Source organism: Capsella rubella, unplaced genomic scaffold (assembly GCF_000375325.1).
Source record: "Capsella rubella cultivar Monte Gargano unplaced genomic scaffold, Caprub1_0 scaffold_7, whole genome shotgun sequence".
Taxonomy (NCBI): domain Eukaryota; kingdom Viridiplantae; phylum Streptophyta; class Magnoliopsida; order Brassicales; family Brassicaceae; genus Capsella; species Capsella rubella.
In genome coordinates, this window is record NW_006238917.1 from 12,242,102 (window position 1) to 12,260,288 (window position 18,187).

The window sequence follows — 18,187 nt, forward strand, 5'->3', positions numbered from 1 at the left end:
TATTTTTATGATATCAGATAAAAAGAAACCATAAAATTTTTAGGATATCAGAAAATATATTTATTGCCAAGTTATCAAAAAGAAGAAACCAAATGAAGCAAAAACAAAACAAAAAGATTGAAATTTGTAGTTTGATAAACAAAAAACAAAGTCTAAATTATCTTTGAGCCACAACTTTTAACTGTTGTCTTTATCATTTCCTTTTGCTACTCTTCCATCATTTCAACCTCTTCCTCAGCCATTGCATCACCATCGTTGCTTTCACCGTCTCCCCCACCACTGCTTTCATTGCCTCCCCAATCGCTGCTTTCACCGTCAATACTAATTCCTCCGGTGATGCGTTGGTACTCATACATCATTCTTTGTAATTGATGTTGGCTATCAGCGATAAGGGCTATGTGTTCATCTACCTGACGTTCCAGCCAAACCTCTAATGAAAGGTTATCCCTCCATATGCCATACCTCATGATGCCATTGTCACGGATTTGGTCCGGAGCATCTGGAGGCTGCATAGGGTTCGAATCATATGGAGAGGGCACATGGTTTGGTTCATATGGAGAATGCAAAGAATTAAAAGAATTGGCAAAGAGTCTTTCAACATAATCTTCAACAGAAGACAACACCTCGTCGATCCACATCATGGTTGGCTCAACCTAATGTAACGAATTAATATGTTAAGTACTCATTGAATAATATCAAATTCGAGACCTAATATCATGATAATAGATATTTTAATGTATCTATATATATCAAGGTTTAGATCTATTACCATGGCCGGTAACGATCTCATATTATCAGCTCCTTCACCCAAAATATCGAAATCGGTATCCGGAGTCGGAGATGATGGCTCAGCAGGTTGTGGAATCAACCAGTCACCTTTCTCGGTGTGTCTACAACAAGGACATTCCATTTTGTTCTTTGAATTGAAAAATGACCCAATGCAATCTGTAGAGGGAAACATGCAAAGAAGAAACTTGTAAGATCACATGAACAAGCAAAACTATTACAAAGAATTTATAATTTTAAAAGTTCATAATTATAAAAAACAATTAACTTTCATAGCCAACAATCTCATATATTTTGGACAATATCGGTCGACATAAATCTATAGATTCGAGTTAATGGATGTATCAAACAAAATGTGAAACTACGAATTTGTTAACAATAATATTCTATCAATAATACATTCACAACTAAATGCCACACACAAAAAAAAACAAAGACTTGTGAAACATAAATTAAGAATCTAGTATTTCATAAACTAAATTTTTTATTTTTTTTTACCTAAATGAAAGACATGGTTACAACGAAGATTAACGATTGTGCGTTCATCATCATTGTCAGCAATAGACTCCTGACAAATTACACAAACACCAACATCAACTGGTTCAACTACTGGTTTGGTAATTTCCTTAGAATTTCTCTCTGAACTCATAGCTATAATATAATCTTATATAAACAATAACAAATCTCACTATATCTGAAGAGAACATAGAGGAGGAGTCTAATTTATATAGATGGGCAATTACTTGTTGAAGCAAATACTTGTTAATTACATCTAGATTCTTCTCATAGTCTAAGTTATGTCTTAAATGTTTATTCTTCATTGGTAAGATAGTTAAGAATTCTGCTTTGACTATCCTATAAACTTCACAATCTTCTTATGTTCTTTCCAAATTTTTAAGTCCTTACATTAGACTACCTGAATAATATGACATCTTATATTATTTTGTATTAAATTAGCCTCCAATCTTAAATCTCTTTCCTATATGTTACAAGTATAACAGACATTTCAAATATTACGCGCCAATTAATGTATCTAATGGCTATTAACCTTTAATTGTTTTTAACTAATATTTAAATAGTATCAATAAGTTGTTATTTCGCTCCATTTATAATTAACGGCTACTGCACCAAATTATTAAAATGAATATCTAACTTGTATGGAAATATAAAAAATATTGAAAGAGTTTGAGCCAATATTTAAAATTGTTCGCGCCAATTATATCTAACGACTTTTGTAAGCTAACTACATCTTAAAGTAATTAAAATGCTATATCTAACATATATTATACAGACAAATATATTTATTATATTGTATAATAATTAAAAGGAAAATAGAAAAAAACTCTGTGAAATACATTTTTCTCTAAAGACAGTTTTTATATCCTCTATTAAAATCCACTGATAACATATGATGATAATAGCAAAGTATAAAACTGTGAACTAAAATTCTGCAAAGTAAACCTCCATTATTCTTAAAGCAATCAATTTGACGGAGGAGTTGACACCATTATTCTAACTAACATAGTATATAAAACATGTAAAGAACCTATGGCACCTGGTCTAAATGTACAAACATAAATATATATAAAACATAAATGAACCTACAATATTTTTGCAAACATAAATTATATAAAAACGTTTGTTGTGGAGCAACGTTATAACTACAGTCTTCTTGATAACTAAAATCAACACACAAACCTTTTAGCCAAATGGCTTCTTTATAATAAACTATCTATATAGTAGTACTAAGATTAAATTGTTAACAAGCCATGCGTTTTTCCTTCTTTTCTGGTGCCACTCGCTACCTTCTGCAACAACAAACTCTTGAATAAAGCTTTAGAGTTTTATTTTTATTCATTAAATTACAGCTTAACAAATCCAGATTTATGAGTGGTTAAACAAATCTGATATGTAATAAATGAATTTTCTTTGATAGGATATTAATTTTAATGATGTGTCATATTGAGTTTCTAATGTTCAATCATTCAAAATTATTTTATAATTTTATTTTGATTCACTAAATTGAAGGATGAAAATATTGATTTACTTGTGGTTAATTATTGTATTAAACAAAATATTTTGATTGTATATTATTTTTAGTGATGTGTCATAGTGAATACCCACTGGTCAAACCATTCATAAACGTTTTTGAGTTTTATCTATATTCATTAATTTAAAGCTTGACTAATACTAATTATTAATTGTTAATCACATCTGATGTGTATTAAATGAAATTTTTGATTGCATATTAATCTTATTGATGTGTCATCTTGATGTTCAATCATTCATAATATTTTGAGTGTAATGTTTTTATTCATTAAATTATAGCTCGACAAATACTGATTTAGGCCTTGAATGGCGTGGCAGAAAAAAGCAGATGGTACGCAAAACGGGAGAACTGCTTTTTCACCATTCACATGCATTCTACATTTAAACGGATTTTCTTAAAAAAATAAAGTAAAAATAAATATGATCTGCATGCATATCAAATTTACAAAGAAAAAGTAGTGTTCTGCTTATAATAGTTGAACGCTTCATTTTTTTATGCGTATCATGTCTGAACTGCCTTTTTATTTAATATTTTATTAATAAATACTGCTGTAATAATAAAACACATAAATATATATTTTAATATACCACTCTAAAAATTACTTCTTAAAAATGCAAATAAAACTACTTAAATTCATAAAATTAATATATACTGTTTAAATCACAAAATTTTCTTATAATTATTAGTTTACATATTTTTTTTGCTTCACTATTCTAAGTTTTCTTATAAATATTTCTTTAAAGATTTTTTTATTTATCATAGATTACTAATTTAAAATATAAAATTCAAAATAAAGTAATTTCTCATTATTACTATGATTTAAATATACCACTCTAAAAATTATTTGTTTAAAATTCAAATAAAACAATTTAAATTCATAAAATTAATATATACTGTTTAATTCACAAAGTTATCATAATAAAGTTATTCAAAGTTTTCTTATAATTATTATTTTTAATATTTTTTTGCTCCAATATTCTAAGTTTTCTTATAAAAATTTCCTTAAAGAATTTATTTATTTATTTATCATAGTTTACAAATTTACAATATAAAATTCAAAATAAAGTAATTTCTCATCATTATTATGATTTTCATATATATAAAAAATTCAGTAAAGTCAATACTTTTTTAATATACACCTATTTGATTTGTTTTCACCATTCAATATATACTTTGTAGCGGTCGAATCACTTGATCTGCACTTGTACCGCCAAATCTACTTGATATGCTCGATACACTTTCTCTATTCGAAACCTTATTAGTGAATAATCAAATCTTATGAATATTAAAAGAATTTTTTTTTATTGGACATTAATTTTAATGATGTGTCATGTCGAGTACCTGCTGGTCAATCATTCTTAAATATTTTTGATTTTTCTTTTTTATCCAGTAAATTACAGCTTGAAAAATATTGTTTTATTAGTGGTTAATCAAATCTAAGGTGTATTAATCGGAATTTTTTTATTGGATATTAATTTTAATGATGTTTCATTGTGTGTACTCCCTGGTTAATCATTTTTAAATATATATATATTTTATTCAATAAATTGCAGATTAATAAATACTGATTTATTAGTAGTTAATCAAATCTGATGTGTAATAAATTTATTGTATTGATAATTTGGATTGAATTAAAAATCAGATTTAAACTAAACCCCAAAATTGGTCAAAATTAACGATCCGGACCATTACCGAATCCCTCTTAGTAAGTGACTTCACCTCTTAGGTAGATGGCAGCACCACAGCCGGATCTTCCTCGCGATCAAACACCATGTGATCAGGTTTGAGATCCATTTCTGTGAGTATAATTAAGGAATGAAACGAAATAATGGAGAATGCTCACATATATGGATCTGAAAACTGATCACGTGGTGTTTAATCGTGAGGAAGATCAGGCTGCGTTGTGGCCATCTCTAGGACAATATTCAAAAGATTGAGAGGAAAATAGCCGATACTCGGAAGGTTATCGAGGAATTGGAGATAGATCATCTCATGTTTGAACTCAATCGTGGTTGTGAACTTGATGATCTTTCCCGAAAAAGATGGATAAAATGGTTTCATATAGTGGTAAGAAAATTATGTCTTTCAAGAAAATTATGTCTTTCAAGATGCAACAGTGAAGGCTTTATTAGTTTGGTTGTTTGCAAGTCAATTAATACCGGGATTGTTTGATAAACTTTCAAGTTGCTAAAAACTATTAGCAAATATGTTTTATTCATTTCTTATTCCATTGGATTTTTTACCATTAAGAGTTTTCATGTTTATCATTTGTCACACTTGGTATGAAATATTTTGTATAACTTGACTTGATTTTTTTTCCTCTTTCAAGAACAAAAGATGAATTGATTTTCTGATACTAAAATTGACTTGATTTACATAAGGCCCAAGTTTGTATGTTTAATGGAATGAGGAAACAACTAAATGATAATTAGCGGAAAGAACTGAACATGCTTAAGATTTTCTAAACTGAATATAAAACGCTAAAAAGCTTGTTTTAGTAGATTAATCATGTTTTTCTAGGTATTTATCTTTTAACTCGCTAGTGGTATATTGTTTCATCAACCAGAAGTTGAGCTTAGGAAGTGATTTGAATTAGATAGCCTTTGTCAAGAGATTGAACTGGTTAGATTATGAGCTTGTTGTCTAGAAAACAGCACTGTTTGTGTTTAATTGATTTAGCAACATAGTGAACCTAAGGATCTCCACTGAAGTCACCATCTCATCCCCATAGCCTCCCTTTAATTGATTGATTTACCTTGCTTAATTTCTGTTCTTGCATTTCTAATTCTGTAGTTCTTGTTTATGTAGTTCACTGCATGTTCTTGTTTATGTAGTTTCATTTATGTTTTAGTTTAATGTTGTCTCTTGCTTAGTTCCTGCTTGTTTTAAATTCAGTAGTTGATAGTTCAAAACCTTTCCAGCTTGGCTTAACTTGTTGAATATTGATTGCATATGAACTGTTTGTACGCGTACATTTGGATCGATAAAACCCTTTATACTACAATTATATTAGGTGATTGATATCCAGAGCCGTAAAAAAATGTTATCAGTCAACCTTCCTTCTTTTACTCTTGTCAGTTTCTTTAGTAGCATGTAATGCACACCACTTTTGATCATGTCTTATCTCTCTCCATGCATGCTCCAAGTTGAGCTTCTTCTTGTAAATCAATCACATAAATTGGGTGAGCTAGCTTAATCAGATCATCATCATTCATACCACTAGCCATCTGAATTGTTGCAGCTTGATGAGATCCAACAAACTTACAAACTGTCTCATTTATCTTGGCCCATCTTTGTTTACAGTGGTTTGGCTCTCTCTTTCTGAAAGCATAGACATTGGGATTTACAGCAAAATATGCTGCAATCCGCTTCCAGAAGGCTTCTCCTCTTTGCTCATTGCCTACTATGGCATATTTACTTGTGTTTAGCCATGCAGAGATTAAAAACAAATATACTATCCAAGTACAGAAAGAGACATTTATCTACCTACATGCATTTAATGAGCAAGCAAGAAGAAGATAGAGCTATAGAACAATGGGAAAAATGTCATAAAAATCCCGAACTTTCAAATTTGGGACGATTTAATCCTGAACTTTAAAGAAGTCATTTTAATCACAAAGTTTTGTTGACTTTTCCGTAAAATAGCTAAGTTTTGTTGACTTCACTTATTTAAGAATGGCATTTAATTTTTCTTAAAAACTTGAAGATGTGGTTAACTATCTGTGAGCTGCTTCTATTTAGCCTAAATGACCATGTTTCTTAGACGATAAAACGACGTTGGAACTCGTTTTCTTCCTCTATGGGTCCGCGCTATGGCAACAATTAAACAAGAAGCAAATATAATTTGTGGATTTTTCTAGGGTTAGTTAGTTAGATTTGTGAATTATGAATCGATTTTGGGATTTAGTTTCTTCAGTTTGTTAAACGACGTCGTCTTGTGGTTTGAAACGGAAGTAACTCAAGGATAGCTAACCCCGTCTTTACAATTTTAAGAGAAACTAAACGTCGTGTTTAAATCGGCTAACGGGCTAAGTCAACAAAATTTAGCTCTTTTACAGAAAAGTCAACAAAACTTTGTGATTAAAATGACTTCTTTAAAGTTCGGGATTAAATCGTCCCAAATTTGAAAGTTCGGGATTTTTATGACCCTTTTTCCATAGAAAAATGTGTTAAAAATACTGAAACAATTGCCTTTTTCACAAATAATCACAGCCAATAACCTAAGTTGTATCAAATACAAAGAATTATAACACATAAACCTCAAACAATTCTTAATCTAATTCATATAGTTGGTATAACAGACTAATAATAGTCAACAAAATCAATTCGAAACCATATATCACATGAAAAGAGAACTGACCTAATCTAATATCAGAAAAAGAACTATAACACATAAATCTTAAAGAACTCTTAACCTCATTCTCATAGTAGTTATAACAGAGACAACCAGACAAAAACAAAATCTCATTTGTATAGGTTGTATATCAGAAACAAATAGTCAAATCAAGTGTTAACAACATCAATTCAACCCCATAGATCACATGAAAAGAGAACTGAACTAATATAATATCAAAAACAAATAATTATAACACATAAATCTAAAAGAGTTCTTAACCTCATTTGCATAGTACTTATAACAGACACAAATAATGTCTTACAACCATCTTTCATCCCCTACGATCATAGTAAAGTGTAAAGCAAAAACACTCATCAACACAAACCATTGAAATAAAACTATCATATTAACTCGGTGCCATTGGTGTAAACCCTTAAATAAATCATGCCTAAATATAAAGAGAAACACAATTAACCCTAATTTTACAACAAGAAAATAAAACTCTAATTTCCCAAATCGATGAACCCTATATTTCCAACACTCAAACAACATGATTTCAAACATCCGGAGAGAGATTCATACCAAAACTTAGCGATTTGAGAAGAAATTGTACAAAACGGAGCCAACAATTTATTATTTTCGTACTCCTCGCCGCCTTTTTATCATACCACTCGCTGATTTTGGAATCTCCTCCTCCCCGTGGAACTCCCACATGGCTGGAGTTTGTAATATCTCTAAGATTGGTCGGCTGGACGACATCTACGGCGGAAGATTGGAGATTGAGCCAAACCGCCATCTTTGTCGCCAAAAGAAAAAAAAAACTTTGTTTTCACGATAGAGAAATGAGGAGAGAACAGAACGCGACCATCATATAATGATAGACCGACGGCCGAACTGGATGTGGGACCCACTAAGAGAGGTAAGCCCATTAGCTGGGAGAGAACATGTGACCACTAAGAGAACATGTGGAGAGGTTTAAGGGAATTGATTTGACCACCTATGTCACCTAAGTAAACTTATCATTTTTTCCTAAGGTCTTGAGAGAACTCTATAATTATGCGTGTTTTTGCTAGAGTAGTCTAAGGATAGGTGACTTTCGTAGAAGTAATTGTCGGAATTGTGCGAGTGATGACAAAATACAGGGAAATATCATGTTGTTATTTATAAGGACATAGCAACTTGGCTATCGGATATGAGTGGATTTACGAACTGGGATATGAGTGGGCTTATGGACATACCATTAAGAGAGGTGGGTCCATGGACTAAGAGTGGATATAGGGTCTACTGAGAGATTGATGGTCGAGACGTTACAAGTGGTATTAGAGCCAAACCCATATGAGTCTTGACTCAAGTGGGCTCACACCATCAAGGACATTGTGGTCTGTTAGTTGGAATTAATTGTGAGACTCCGGTTTCACTGTTGGCGGAGAGGTTTAAAAGAATTGATTTGGCCACCTATGAAACCAAAGTGCACTTATCTTTTTGTTTAAAGGTTTTGAGAGAACTCCACAGTGAAACGTGCTTATGTTGGAGTAGTCATACGATGGGTGACCCAGGGAGAAGTGATTGTCGAAACTGTGCGAATGAGGACAAAACTCAGGAAAATATCACGTGGTGATTTGTAGGGTTGGTAAACAAGTTTTAAAGCCTTCCAAACCTCTAATTATAGAAGCATTAATCAACCCTTAGTCAACCACTGGACTAAAGGTGTTTCCACAACTATTAAAACATTTAAAATAAACTTTTATATATCGATCATAATTGTACAAAAACCTAGTTTTCTGATAACAAAATAATATCGATCATGGAAAACAAAGTTGGAGAGCGTGCCCAAGATTTTTTCACGACAATGATTGCTTGCTACCAACAGACCCCATGTTTCATCATTATTGGATTTTGCAGACTACCGATCATCAATGACTCAATCAATCAATGACGACTTAAATTGTGAGTTAAGTAACACAATTAGAGCATCTTATGTGAATTAATCTCTTTTCCGAATAATCAAAGAGGTTCTTGGCTGAAACTCATACATCCCCCCATGTCCGAAACCTGGTCTTGTCCCAAGCGCTATTCGAACCAGCGATCTCTAAGCTTTTTGCCAGAGATCATTACCAATTTAGCTATTAGCACTTGGTTATGTGAATTAATCTCTTTTGCGATATGCATCTTGTGTGATGACAGTGCTCTTGGCTGAATGGAATTACGGCTAGATTTTACAAACAATGTTGGGACATTGTCGGTAAAGAAGTAATCAAAGAGATGATTCATGGTAGTGAGCTAAGTAATACAAAATCCCATTGATGCATATTCCATTAGTCCATTACCTTAACGTTCATGATAACTAATATACCATGGATATTGGATGGTCTTCCACCTCATTTCTTCAGTTCCTAATGTCAAGCAGCAATCATAATTTGAAATCTTAACAAATATAATAAAAATAACAAATAAAATATATGGTCCAATTAGGCATCGTTTATATCATTACAAAATCTTTAAATTTGCGGGTTGTGACAATCAAGGAACTACAATCTTACAATTAAAAAAAAATATCGGTTAAGGGTTTATAAAAGAGTGGTTATGATTTAGATTTTATACATAAACGAGATTATATTTTGGTTTGGGTTTACAAAATAGTGGTTAGGGTTTAGATTTTGAAATTAAACGAAATTATATTTCGGTATGGGGTTATAAAATATTTATTTATAATAAATGTATTACCCAAATATTGATAGGGAAAATTCCATAAAAATTCCCCATCTAATTTTAATTTGGAAGTTTAATACCTAATGTTATTTGATTGGAAATAAAATGCATGGTTTATTAAATTTTGGTCTATTAATACATTAAGTATATAAAAATTGTCGAATCGTATAAACCGTTTAATCGGATTGACGGAATCACTAAACCGAGGTTGACGAAATCACTAATCCCTAAACACACGGGTAATTTGGGGTTATCCAAAGGCTACATTGTCCTTTGCTATTACCTCAAATCGAATTGGGATCGATAAACTCTAAGTTTAGTGTAATTCCATTAACCCCGGTTTAGTGATTCCGTCAATCCGATTATCGGTTCTTAAGCGGTTTATTCGATTCGACAATTTTTATATACTTGATGTATTAATAGACAACAAATTAATAAACCATGCATTTTGTTTCCAATCAAATAACATTGGATATTAAACTTCCAAATTAAAATTAGATGGAGAATTTTTATGGAATTTTCCCAATATTGATATGTGTTTAATATACTTTATTATCAAAATATTTTGCAATGCTTACAAAGTTTTATCACGTTGAATCCAGGTTTCCCAAAACAATAATGTTTTAAAAATTGAGTTTTGATGGATCAAATTACAATCGATATGGGAATTGTTTCAAACAAGAGAGTGAAAAAATGATGAGAAAGAAAGAGATTACAAAATAGAATAATGCGATCGTATGGTCCGTGATCTACTGAAAGTTGTTTCGTAAAGGAACAAATGAACATTAAAATGTTTCTTATCATTGTAATGGATTTTAGTAATAAAACTCATTGTGTACATTTATTTAATATGTTTATACTATAAGTATTATGGAATTTAAATTTATAAGATGCTCATAACTACATGAGATGTTAATAAAACTATAAGATGCTCATAAGTCATAACTATCCGAATTGATAATTTGAATTTAGTGCGGTATTTGAAAAACATTTTAGGTTCGCCTTTCTTATTCACTCCCTCTTAATTAGCCAATGCAAATATAGAAATATGTCAGTAATGCTATATTAAAGAAAAAAAATCGAAATTAAAATCAGAAAACAACATAATTAAGGAAATAAAATATGTATATAGTTTTTAATTAAACGAGGTATCGATTTAGATTTATAAATAAGGTTTTGGGTTTAGATTTTACACTTAAACAAAGTTATATGCCGGACTGAATTTATATCTCGCAAGATTAGAATTTCGATTTAGAATTAAAAATTATTTTTCTGTTTAAGTTGGACCCATGGACTAAGAATTTATATGGGGTCCACTCAGAGAGGGATGGACGAGGCGTTACAAGTGGTATTAGAGCCAAGCCCAGATGAGTGTTAATTCAAGTGGGCTCACACTGTTAGAAGGTGACGGTTTTGGTGTGCAACATGGGACATTTTGCTCTATTAGTGGGTTGAAATGCGAGACTCGTGTTTCAGTGCTGGAATAGAGCTTTAAAGGAATTGATTTGGCCACCTATGTTACCAAAGTGCAGTTATCTTTTCGGTCAAGATTTTGAGAGAACTCCACAGTTAAGCGTGCTTATGTTGGAGTAGTCTAAGGATGAGTGACTTTAGAGGAAGTGATTGTCGAAATTGTGCGAATGAGGACAAAACTCAGGGAAAGATCACGTGGTGATTTGTATGGTTTTTCTTTTTCAACAACTTTGATTAGATTGGCTTATATAAGCCAACTGGAGGGACAACTGCACGCATATTACGAGCCAAGTTATCCGCTTTGACATTTGCATTTCTTGGAATAAGAGATAAAGAAAAAGATAAAAATTATTCCCTATCATTGTTGATGTGATTTGTAAGGTTGGTAAACAAGTTTTAAAGCCTCATGAATGTAGCAAACCGACTATCAAATAAGAGTGGACCGACCGGCTGAGTGGACGTGGGATCCATTAAGAGAGGTAAGCCCATTAGCCGGGAGAGAACATGGGAACCACTAAGAGAAGTAACGGTCGGGGAGTTACAAGTGGTATCAAAGCAAAATCCAGATGAGTGTGGAGTCATGAGGGCTCCCCTGTCAGTGGTGACAGTTTTGGTGCATAATGAGGACGTTGTGATATGTTAGTGGGGTGAATTGTGAAACTCCGATTTCAAGAAACGCGAAGAGGTTTAATGGAATTAATTTGGTCAAATATCTTAAGAAAACTCCACACTTAATTGCGTTTATGCTGAAGTAATCTAAGGATGTGTAACATTCCAGACGTGATTGTCGGAACTGTGCGAATGAGGACAAAACACATGAAATATCATGTGTTGATTTGTAAGATCGGTTAACAAGTGTTTAAAGCCTCACAAGTAGGATTCTTACTGTTATATATAAGTGGACCCACAGGCCTGGAATGGACTTAAAGTCCAGTAATAGGGTGGGCCCATGGAATGAGAGTGGACATCGGACCCACTGAGAGAAGTGACAATCACGGAGTTACATTAATCTTACAATTAAAAGAGTGGTTAGAGTTTAGATTTACAACTAAACGAAATTATATATCGGTTTGGATTTATAAAATACTAGATAAGAGCCCGCGTAAAAACGCGTGATAAAATTTGAAAGAACCCGTCCCTTTTTTTTTGAAACATGCAGACCGGATTAACCCAACCAATTGTAAACCAGCTAAACCAGCCCTAAATCAATTCAAATCAATTAAACCGCACAAAACATAACCAGCTGAAGACTTCAGCACAATTCCATTAAACCAGCAAGTTCAACAAAACATTATTCCAGAAACATAAACACCTAACATGTTTCTAAATTCAGTTCTAACACCCTAACAAATCCAACGATAATCTAAAACACCAATGAGCGCCTAGATCATCCTCCTCTCATCGTCATGATTCCACGGAATACTTAATGAAGCAAATATCCCACTACTGGCTATACACACAAGCAGTAGTGAACACATTCAAGTATTAACTCAAACAAACACAAACAAGTCACGTTCAACACAAAATGACCCGCTCTGACGAGTAGTGTCGATCGACACCGAAGCCCTAACTTCGCTCCAGTCGCCTCTCATCGACGGATCCACCACCTCTAACACTCCATGCCCGATTTATCACCTACTCAAACCCGTACCAGGTCACCATATCACATAAACAAGCATACAAACACATAAATCAATCATCAATCAGAGAAAACACCCAAAATATGTATCAAAACTGCTTAGATCAGCCTATTCATGCACTCACCTTTGAAAAAGGATTACAACAAGGACGAAATGCACTAAACAACAGCAACCAAAGACTCTCCTAACACCACAGCTACAAGATCTCTTTTCTCTAGGATAGAATCACAAAGAACAGGCCTCAAATCACCCTCAAACCTCACCAAACTTCTCTAGAGAACTTTGAAACTTTTCACTCTCTCTAGAAGTGTCAAAAAGCGCCTACCAAGAACTCTCTTTTAAAAGCGTCACTTAGGGTTAAAGCCAAACCAACCCCAATCGAACGCAATTAAAATCGAACCGATCAAACTGAAAAAATTCTGCCGATCTTGCGCCTCCTTCATGTTCAGTTTCAGAACCCGAATCTTCTCTGAAGTCTCCGGAACAAAATCTGCACCATAAATGCTCCTCTCTCCCACTTGAGTCCAGCATAGAGGTGTCCGACATGGCTTCCCATACAACACCTCATAAGGAGCCATCCCAATACTCGTCTGGTAGCTATTATTATAGGCAAACTCCACCAAGCTCAAGTGATCTCCCAACTGACCACCCCAATCCAACACACACATCCTCAACAGATCCTCGAGTGTCTGAATGGTCCGCTCAGACTGCCCGTCTGTCTGAGGATGGTAAGCCGTGCTCATATGCACATTAGTGCCCATCTCCTTCTGGAAAGCCCTCCAGAACGCCGAGGTGAACTTCGAATCCCGGTCTGACAGAATATTGGCCGGTATTACATGAATTCTCATAATCTCCTGCACATACTTCTTAGCTAAAACTACCGCTCCATCAGTCTTCTTAATAGCCAAGAAATGTGCAGACTTGGTCAAACGGTCCACAATAACCCAAATGGTATCTTTGAACCGAAACACTGGCAAACCCACCACAAAATCCATCGTGATCATATCCCACTTCCACTCTTGAATGGGAAGACTCCGCATTAATCCAATTGGCACCTGATGCTCAGCTTTCACTAGCTGACACACATCACACTCAAATACCCACTTAGCCACGTCCTTCTTCATCCCAACCCAGTGATAGTACCTCTTCAGATCTCTGTACATCTTGGTCGCTCCTGGATGAATAGAGAACCTACTCGCATGAGCCTTGCTCAAAATCTCCCGTCTGAACTTCTCATCCTTGGGCACAAAGACTCTCCCATGCACAAGGATAGTATCATTGGCTGCAACCTGATACTCCGACTTAGTATCCTTGGAAGCATTAACAAGCCCCGCATCCTTCTCCTGAGCCGCTCGAACTCTAGTCAGATGGTCTGGTCGGTTAGCTGCTTTTAACCCTAGTGACTCTAAGGAAATAGCACACAACCGCAATGTGTTGAGTTCTCCCACCAAGGTTTCCATATCCTGCCCTCGAACTGAAGCCGCCCGATTCCTGCTCAGAGCATCTACAACCAGGTTAGCCTTACTGGGATGGTAAGCTATCTCCCGGTCATAGTCGGCAACCAACTCCATCCAACGCCTCTACCTCAAGTTCAACTCAGGCTGCATGAATATATACTTCAGACTCTTATGATCTATAAACACCTGAACCTTCGCCCCGTACAAATAAGATCTCCAAATCTTTAGAGCAAAGACTACTGCTGCCATCTCCAAATCATGAGTAGGATAGTTGCCCTCATGCTTCCATAACTGCCTCGAAGCATAAGCAATTACCTTACCCTGTTGCATTAACACACAACTCAAACCAACTCCCGAAGCATCTGTGTACACATATACGGCTCCCCTTGCTCCAGTAAAGCCAAAACCGGCGTACTTGTCAACATCTCCTTGAGCTTAGCAAAAACCTGCTCACACTCAGGAGTCCATAAGAAAGGAACATCCGTCCCCGTCAGCTTGGTCATCGGCTAAGCTATGCTGGCAAAGCCCTTCACAAGCCCGCTAACCCCAGAAAACTTCGAATCTCTGTGGCATTATGCGGTCTAGGCCAATCTCTGATGGCCTCGATCTTCTTTGGATCCATAGAAACTCCCTCTACAGAAACAATATGACCCAGAAAATCTATCTCTCTCTGCCAGAAATTGCACTTGCTAAACTTAGCATACATCTTCTGCTCCCACAGCTTCTCCAACACTGCCTGCAAATATTCCTCGTGCTCCGCAGGACTCTAGAATACACCAAAATATCATCGATGAATATGATAACGAACTCATCCAGAAACGCCTGGAATACGCTGTTCATCAGCCTCATAAACACCGCTGGTGCATTAGTCAACCAAAAAGGCAACACCATGAACTCGCAATGCCCATACCTTGTCCTGAACACCGTTTTACGGATATCCGCCTTGTCGATAGGAATCTGATGGTACCCCGACGCCGAATCAATCTTAGTGAACCATGTAGCTCCCCCCAACTGATCCACCAACTCGTCAATCCGCGGTAGAGGATACTTATTCTTCACCGTGACTCGGTTAAGTCCCCGGTAATCAATACACAACCGAAAACACCCATCCTTCTTCTTAACAAACAACATCGGTTCTCTCCACGGTGAAACACTAGGAAGGATGAAACCCTTACCCAGCAGATCCTCCAACTGCTTCTTCAGCTCAGTTATCTCTGCTGGAGCCATCCGGTACGGAGCCTTAGACAACGACGTTGTCCCGAGCTCTAACTCAATCGTGAAGGGATCAGACCAAGATGGTGGTATCCCCTTCAACGACTAAAACACATCCTCGAATTCCTGGACCACCCTGATTGTATCAACCGTTACCTCTCCGACCGTCTATGGCATCACAATCGTCGCAAAGTAGGCCTCCCGCCCCTTTCGAATCATCTTCTCTGCCTGCATCGCCGAAATCACCACTCTCGAAATCGGACTCACACCTTGGTAATACAACTTCAGTCCAGGCCGTTCAAAGTAGACTTTCCCCCGGTGACAATCCAGATGAACTCTGTGCCGATCCAACTAATCCATGCCCAGAATAACATCATACAGCTCCACTGGACTAATGTACAGATCTGTAGGCATCGACTCTCCCGCAATATGCACATCCACACCACTAGCCCGTCCCTGAACCACTATCAGCGCGCCTCATGTGACTCTAACGGCTCCGAAGTAACCAACATCTCCTTGGATGTTACCACCTGCCGCACACTCAGGGGTAATGAAGCTATTCTTACCTCGAGAATCAAACATCACGTGGGACAAGAACCAGCCCACCAACATGGTTCCTACACAAACCCTTTTCACTAAGACCGCCCACCCCAAAATCACAGGAAAAGAACAAGAATTCTAAAACAACAGAAGGAAACAGACTGAGTCTTAGAATTGAACCTGTGATCGGCCGTCCAGTGCTTGGTTCTCCTGTCTCCACGGTCGAGTAACCCCGCGATCCCTCGATCTATGCCACCGGCGGTGCTCCCAACTGAGCCAAAGACTGCCCTCCTAACTGCAATCCTGGCTACACCCACTACTGCACCATTGGCTGCATCACCGGCTGCACCGCTGCTACCGCTATCTACTGCAACTTAGGACACCTCGTCTTGATGTGCCCCGTCTCTCTACAGTGGTAACAGACACGAGTATCCACCCATGGCTCGCTCTTCTTCGGGAGAACTCGCCACCCTGTTATCTGTGCTCCCACACCTGAAACACTTCCGATCACCCTGACTCGCCCTAAAAGTGTCATCCCACTTCTTCTTCTGTCCCTGAGCAGTTTTGCCACCTCTGCTCGGAACCGACTGTGGCTGGGCTTTCTTCGGCTGCAATGCCGGTTAGAAATCACCCCGTGACTCTTCAACTCGTCCTCGATCTCTGCCGCCACCTCAACCAGCTCCACACGCGATGCATAGACTCGCACCTTGCACCGCACCCTCATGTCGTAGTTGAGACCCTATATGAACCAAGACACCTGCATCTGCTCAGGATCTCTTGCACGACCCAAGTACACCAAGAGTCGGCTAAACTCTGAGTTGTACTCCTGCATTGACCGCTCACCTTGAGTCAACGAGAAAAACTGTGACTCCATCCGGTCCAGTGCCTCCGCCGGGAAGTACTTGGCATTAAACTCTGCCAAGAAGTTCCCCCACACCATCAAGCCCTGCTTCCTCTTAGCCAGCACACTCCTCCACCACAAATGTGCATCACCAGCCAAGTAGTGAGCTGCTAGGTCCACCCGATACGCATCCGGGCACCTCAACGACTGGAAGTACCGCTCCAATCGCACCCGTCACTCATCCGCTACGGCCGGATCGGAACCTCCGTAAAAAGGACATCCTGAACCGTTGCAGAGTCTCCAACATCTACAGATAGTACGGCTGCTCGACCACCGCACCTACCCCCGGGCTGTACAACCCCGACAGGCTGCACACCAAGCCCAACAGGGTGCACTCCAGGCCCAACAAGCTGCACTTTGGGCCCAACAGACTGCACTTTGGACCCAACAGGCTGCACTCCAGGCACAACAAGCTGCACACCAACCACTCCTGGCGGTCCAACTGGAGCATGCACTGGTACCGCTCCCGGTAACCGCTCCAATAGCTGTGTCATCAGATCCGCAAGCCTATCATGCTGACCCTTGGCTCCACCTGCTCGAACATCCCAACCGGGTTTTTATCCACACTAGTACCATTCCCGGACAAACCGGCTCCCACGACACTCACACACTCACCACCAAAGGGTTTTGAAAAGACCGGACCCATTTTTTTTTAATTCATTAATTAATAGTCCCATACCTACTAATTAACCTAACCGAATTAACCCAACAATAAATCATCATGCACAACGGAAACATATTATAACAACATCAATTAATCATAATATTAATTAACCAATCATTCAATAACCACAATTTACACCAGCAACCTAGCATGCCTCTAAACCATGTTCCAACAACAATTAACATATTCAAAAACATAACAACCGAGGCCATAGATCATCTTCCTCTCCTCGCCATGATTCCACGGATCACAATTTACCTGCACCACAAACACAATGAGACGCGTGAGTATTATCACAAATACTCAGTGAGAGCGATCCTCCAATCTACGAGTTATACACACAAGCTATGAGATAGCACCCACATATATAATATAAACAAACCATCCAGCAAGCTAAACATCCAATAACACTTCCAATT

At 36.8% G+C, this 18,187-nt stretch overlaps 1 pseudogene; it reads right to left on the reverse strand.

Moving 5' to 3' along the window:
- Positions 1-206: 206 nt before the first annotated feature.
- On the reverse strand, positions 207-17,750 carry LOC17880949 (annotated as a pseudogene).
- Positions 17,751-18,187: the final 437 nt, after the last annotated feature.